This window comes from Phascolarctos cinereus, unplaced genomic scaffold, assembly GCF_003287225.1.
Source record: "Phascolarctos cinereus isolate Bilbo 61053 unplaced genomic scaffold, phaCin_HiC Scaffold_4;HRSCAF=312, whole genome shotgun sequence".
NCBI lineage: Eukaryota > Metazoa > Chordata > Mammalia > Diprotodontia > Phascolarctidae > Phascolarctos > Phascolarctos cinereus.
In genome coordinates this window covers 193694598-193701711 of record NW_027555847.1, presented here as the reverse complement: position 1 = coordinate 193701711, position 7114 = coordinate 193694598, and the positions used below count along the sequence as shown (strand labels likewise).

Genomic DNA, 7114 nt, shown 5'->3' with positions numbered 1-7114 from the left:
AGTCCCACCAATATAGTTTTGTTACCTGTTTCCTCCTGTAACTCCCTTAAATTTTCCTTTAAGAATTTGGATTTTCTCATTTCCTACCTTTCCTGCTAACTTTCCAAGTTGTCTTGGGCTGAAAATTTGTTTCATTCAGTCTTTTCATGGATTCTGATGTTCTAGAATTTGTTTAGAGTCATTTTTTAAGGTATTTGGAGGAGTTTGAGGGAGAGTTCAGGCCAAGTCCCTGCCTTTACTCTGACATCTTGGCTCTGCCTCAATACTATTTTTTTTTAAAGAATTGTACTCAGTTTGCTGGGTAGGTTATTATTGGTTGTAATCCCAGATATATTGCCTTCCAGATTATCATATTTCAAACCCTCCACTCATTTAATGTGGTAGCTGCTAATTTTTTTTAATCTTGACTATATCTCTACAATGGTTTCTTTCTGAGGGCTTGAAGTATTTTCTCTTTGACTTAGGAAATCTGGAATTTGAATATAATATTCTTGAGAGTTTTCATTCTGGGATCTCTTTCATATGGTTATCAGTGGATTCTTTCCATTTTTATTTTACCCTCTGGCTCTGTGATATCAGAGAAGTTTTCTTTTATAGTTTCTTGAAATATGTCCAGGTTCTTCTTTGATCATGTCTGCCAAGTAATCAAATAATTTTTAAATTATCTCTCCAGGATCTATTTTCCAGGTCTGTTGTTTTTCTAATGAGATATTTTATATTTTCTCCTATTTTTTTCATTCTTTTATTTTTTTATTGTGCCTTGATGTCTCATGATATCATTCACTTCCACTTTGCCTGTCCTAATTTTTAAGGAATTATTTCTTCAGGAGCTTTTGTACCTCTTCCCATTTGAACAATTTTGCTTTTTTAAAGAATTAACCCACTCACCCCTCCAAGAATCTGTTCCTTATCCTCTCCCCCCACCCTATCCCCTTGGCCTCTTATTTCTTTCTGAATATAGAAGACTTTTATACCCTTCTAGATACATATGTTGTTCCTTCTTTAACTCATTCCATGTGAGAATAAGGTTTCAACACTATCCACTCTCCCCTCTTCTAGCTTCTTCTGTACCATTTGTTCTTCTTTTCCTCCTCATTTGAATAAGAATTGCTCCTTTTTATCTCTCCCTACACAATTTTCTTTTTTTTTTTCAGAATCACCCCATCATACTCAGCTCAGTTCAAACCTTTCTTTCAAATTACACAAATCAAAATGGCGGTCATAATAGAATGGATAATGTTTTCATATATAAGAAGTAAGCAATCTGAGCTTTTTGAGTCCCTTATAATTGGTCCTTAATGTTTATTTTTCTCCTGGATGTTATATGTTGAATTTTTCCTTAAGTTCTGCTGTTTTTATCACAAATACTGAAGGTCTTTTAGTTCATTAAATAACTATTTTTTCATTCATTATTATACTTAACTTTGCTGGGAAAGTTACCCTGGGTCATAACCCCAGCTCTTTTGCTCTATGAAACATAATATTCCAAAATGTATGGTCTTTCAAAATAGTAGCTGCTTTGTCTTGTGTAATCCTTACTGTAGCTCCACTGTATTTTTTTAAAGAAATAATGATCTTTAGTGACATTTCTCTTTGGTATAAGGGTAGGAGAGAGAAATAGAAGAGGAGGTGGTAAAGATACAGTCAACTCTCCATTATCCACAACTCCTCTGGAGAAGTGTCTTCTTCCTCTTCTGTATTCCTCATAACATCTAGCAAGAGGTACTCAATAAATACATTGATCTGAATGATCCCCTTTGAGGCTTCTGTGCAGCTAAGTTAAATTCTAGCCTTTTTCCTAGGCTAGGAGGAGGTATGTTTTTTAGTCCTGGCCACTTACTAGTTATGTGGCCTTCAACAATCACCTAACCTTCTGTATGCATCAGTTTTTCTCACCTGTAAAATGGGAGATAATAATGCCTATGCTACAGACTTGTCATGATAGTAAAATGATATAATAGAAGAAGTCTCTGAAAAATAAAAAGGTGCCATATGTATAAAGATAAGACAACTTTTGTACTCAAGCAAGACAAAATCAGGAAATAATTCAGTCGCCAGAACTACAACATTCCCAAACTAAATAAAAATTATTTGGGGGTTATCCACTGCTATAGATAACCATTCACATTAATGCAGAAAATTGAGAGTTGACTGTATAGAAGAACTAAACACTGGATTCACTGTCCAACTCGAACTGGAGAGGCTACAAGGGGCTACACTTTAGCTGTTAAGTAGGACAATGTGTATGCAACACCGGTAGAGGGGGGAATGGATGTTTATAAAACGTATATACAGACTTCTAGAGCAGGAGGCCCCAGCCAGGAGGCACTCTGTGTATGTGGCAGAGGGGAGGAATAGAGATAGGACATTTACCTTCCCCTGGCCAGGAACTGGGATTCTAGGATAGGCTCTCAGGATTGAACATCCTCTTTGAAGAAGGGCAAGCAACCAGAGCATTTCCCCCCAGAAAACAGTTGTAATTGTGACCAGAAAAGTGAAAGGGAGTGACCTGGAGGCTGGAACAGGATTGGGGACAGGATCAGGTCAGTTACAACTTCCATTTCACTGGCGGCTGAAGACATAGTTCACTGTCTGCAGAGATGGTGGGTAGGTGATTGTCCATATGGTAGCTGATGTGGTGACTGATGCTCTCAAATTGATGATACTTTGTCCGAACCACTCCTTCAGGATCAATGAGCAGCAAATGTTTGGTCTAGCTGCTTTGCAGACCAGTAAGGACATCCTGGCCAGTGGTAGTCATACTCTTCCAAACCAGGAAGTCCCCACTGAGCCTCAGATGCCCTTTGGCCTCCTACCTACTCAACTTCCCATGGAACCAGGGCTCCCCTTGGACCTGCTCAACCATTGGTGCTGTACGGGCAGGGACCCAAAGTCTTCAATTGGCTTCATGTCAAAGAGGTCACATGGGGCACTGCCATTGGTAGTAGGGTAAGAAGGACCACCAGCTCCTTGCTGGACTTCTTCCAGATTCTGGACATTGACATAGAAGGGATCATCAAATAGTTCTCTGCCTGGTCCAGGAGTTGGGAGCTATTTTTGAATATCAGGGCCACTCCTGGCTAGCTGTCTGATGGGCAAAGTGGCTCTTAGGTGTTTGGCAGTCTGGGTATTGGGTAGGGGTGGAAGAGAAACCCCTGGGGCAACTCCATCCTGAAGCCTCATGTCTACTACCCCACCAAGCAGGGGCTCCTTCCCCTGGGAAGTCATTGTAGTACTGATGGTCAGGTGGTTCCTCTCCTCCACATCCCAAGCTAAGCCATCCAAGTCAGCCATCCTGTCATGGGGAGTGACAAGCTTGGGTGGGTTCCTGAGGCCTGGCCAATGGTGCTGATGACATCCTGTATTAGTCCTTCTGGACACTCCAGGATGTGGCAGGCTCTCTGATTGACAGGATCTTTGACAACATAGGCAACATACTCTGCAGTGTCTGGTTCCCTATCAGATGCAAAGGAGATTGACTGCATGTAGTGATGTGGTGATCTGTTTACAATCTGCAGCCATGAGGCTGAGGCTGCTGGTAGAAACAGCTAGGGTGATGGAAATTCTAGCAAACTTCAGATTACTCCTCCCCAGTATGGAGCTGAGTGGCTTTCTCCTCCATGCAGCCCCCTTTGCCTCTGGCACAGCCTCACATGCCAGATTGATGGCTTCTCTGGTGACCTGGGTACAAGTACTGAAATCCAAGGCCCATATCAACTGAAGGACCTCTACACAACCCATGTACCAAACAATATAGGAAACCTTAGGTCCCATAACCTTGTTGCTGGGATGTAGCCAACCCCAACTTGGCTTGTTGACAAAGCTCCCATGACAAGTCCACTCATCACTCCCCAACTGGCTCCCTTCCACCGGAGTCCTCCATCCGCTGCTGTTTGTTCATGTCCCCACCTAGCATGAAGCCTCTTCTTTCTCCACAGTATTTAAATTTTTTTTTTCTTGTTGCTTATGATATTTTCTCCTTAATCTGGAAGCTTTGAAATGTGGCTATGCTATTTCTATTTTTCTTTTGGGATACCTTTCAGGTGGTGATTGGTGCATTTTTCCTATTTCTGCTTTGCTATCTTGCTCTAGAACTTCAGGGCACTTTTCCTTGATAATTTCTTGTAATATTGTATCAAGATTCTTTTATATTACATTTTCAGGCAGTCCAATTATTATTATATTATTTCTCCTTGATCTGTTGTTTTTTCTGATGAGATATTTCACTTTCTCTTCTATTTTTTCATTCATTTGATTTTATGTTATTATTTCTTGGTGTCTTAGAACATCATTAGTTTCCCATTTCCAAATTCTAGTTTTCAAGGAATTTTCTTCCTCAAGTTTTTGCTTCTCTATTTCAAGTTGGTTGACTTTCTTTTCATAATTTTCTTTATTCTTTGCTCTTATTTTTTTTTCTGATATCCCCTCAACCCTGAAGTGATTAAACAGTGCCCAGTGTTAGCACAAGCTACCTCTACAATCTCTGACCAGTTGCCTGATACCCTTAATTCTCTTGTCTGAAAGCTCCTGAAGCTGCTCATGTTATGACTGTCTCCAAGGTCCACAGCTGGAATGGATGCCATAAGGGCTCCAGGCTAGCTCCCACCTCAGTGTCACTGACCTCTCCTTCTGACTTCCATGAGTTTTCTTGGGCTGAAAAGTGTCTCACACTTACCTTTGGTTAAGCTCTTCCACTGCAGAATTCTATTTGTGGAATTACTTTAAAGTTGTTTGGAGGGGAAAACTGGAAGAGCTCAGAGGTAGTTATTCCTCTACTCTGTCATCTCGGCTCTAACCCTGGAAGTCCAGTAAACTAGTTATCACTGACATGAGGGCTACTGCTCTACCTATCATATTCTGTACAGAAAAAGATGTGAATATTTCATTATTCTAATAGACACTAATAGTTTATTCTTGTTCTTTTTATATTGAGATGTATATTGATGCCTTTTGTTTTCTTTAATATCGTACTTTACTTTTTAACCTTATTTCTTATTTATGTATCTATACATATTTGTATATGTTCTTAATATACATATTTACATGTAAAATTCTGCATCTTGAATACATTATTTCTTGGTCAGGAGGTAAATAACATGTTTCATTGTTTGTTCTTTAGAATTGAAGGCGACATTGCATTGACCAAGTTGTTCTGAGGCATTCATCTTTACAGTATATCACATTCATTTCTGAATACAGGCTCTCTACCTTGAGCTCTCCCTCGAAACAAAGGATAGAAATGGACATGAAAAATAAACAGTTTAGCAAAACCAACCAACATCCGCATCTGAAAATACATACATCTCATACTTGTACTCCCTCACTTCTGCAATGAAGAAAATCAGGTAAGTTTTGGCTCCCTTCTGGAGCCAAGCTTGGTCATTACCATTTTGTTTTCAGGTGGTTGCTAAAAAAATAACATTTTAAAGTATTATAAAAAATATTTTTGCATATGTGGCAACTTTACTGGGTATATGTCTTGGTGTTTTACATCCTTAAGGTATATTACTAACCATAAATGGACATTCAAGTTATTTTTTTTTTCACAATTCTAAATTGCTTCTTACAATGGTAGGATCAATTGAAAACTCCAACAACAATGTATTCGTGTTTCTCTCTTCCTTAATTTTCTACAGTTCTGACTTTTCATTTTATATCATCTTTCTAATTTGCTGCATTTTGTTAAATCTCAAAGTTGTTTTGATTTTCATTTATTATTTTTAGTAATTTGGAGTAATTTTTCAGAGTATCAGTACTTTTTTCTTTTTGTTTGTTTTTAATTTTTATTTAGTATTTTATTTTCCCCCAGTTACATGTGAAAACACTTTTAACATTCATTTTGAAACTTTAAGTTCCAAATTCTCTCCCATCCTCCCTCCCTACAACCCCTCATTTAGAAGGCAAGCAATTTGATATAAGTTATAGATGCAGTCATGCAAAACACTTCCATAATAGTCATGTTGCGAAAGACTAACCATATTTCCCTTCATCCTATTCTTCTCACTTATTCTATTCTCCTTTCACCTGTCCCTCCTCATAAGTGTTATGCTTCCCCAATCTGCCCTCTCTTTTCAGATATCATCTCTTTACATTCAACTCACACCTATGCCCTCTGTCTATATATGCTCCTTCTAACTACTCTAATAATGAGAAAGGTCTAATGTGTTATAAATAATAATCTTTCCATGAAGGAATGTAAAGTTTAATTTTAATAAGTCCTTATTGATTCCATGCTTCTCTTGAGTCTTGTATTTGAAAGTTAAATTTTCTATTTAGCTCTGCTTTTTTCTGAAGAATGCTTGAAAGTCCTCTATTTTGTGAATATCAATTTTTCCCCTCATAGATTATATTTAGTTTTGCTGGGTAAGTAATTCTGGGTTGTAATCCTAACTCCTTTGACCTCCAGAATATCATATTCCAAGCCCTCTGATCTTTCAATGTAGCAGCTGCTAAATCTTGTGTTATCCTGATTGTTTCCACAATAATTGAATTGTTTCTTTCCAGCTGCTTGCAATATTTTCTCCTTGACCTGGGAATTCTGGAATTTGGCTATAATATTACTGGAAGTTTTCATTTTGGGATCTCCTTAAGGAGGCGATTGGTGGATTCTTTCAATTTCTATTTTGCCCTCTGGTTCTAGAATATCAGGGCAGTTTTCCTTGATGATTTCTTGAAAGATGATGTCTAGGCTCTTTTTTTGATCATGGCTTTCAGATAGTCCAATAATTTTTAGATTATTTCCCTTGGATATATTTTCCAGGTCAGTTTTTTTTTTTTCCCGAGGATATATTTTACGTTGTTTTCTTTATTTTTCATTCTTTTGGATTTGTTTTACAAATTTGTCTTGATTTCTCATAAAGCCACTAGGTTCCATTTGCTCCATTCTAATTTTTAAGGAAGTATTTTCTTCAGTAAGCTTTTGGACTTCCTTTTACCACTTGGTCAATTTTGCTTTTTAAGGCATTCTTCTCCTCATTGGCTTTTTTGGACTTCTTTTGCCATTTGGCCTAGTCTATTTTTTAAGGTGTTATTTTCTTCAGTATTTTTGTGGGTCCCCTTTAGCAAGCTGTTAACTAGTTTTTCATTATTTTCTTGCATCACTCGCATTTCTGTT

The 7114-nt window shown here is 37.9% G+C and overlaps 1 pseudogene; it reads right to left on the bottom strand.

Moving 5' to 3' along the window:
* Positions 1-2548: 2548 nt before the first annotated feature.
* LOC110196684 (SHC-transforming protein 1 pseudogene) lies at positions 2549-3789 on the bottom strand (annotated as a pseudogene).
* Positions 3790-7114: the final 3325 nt, after the last annotated feature.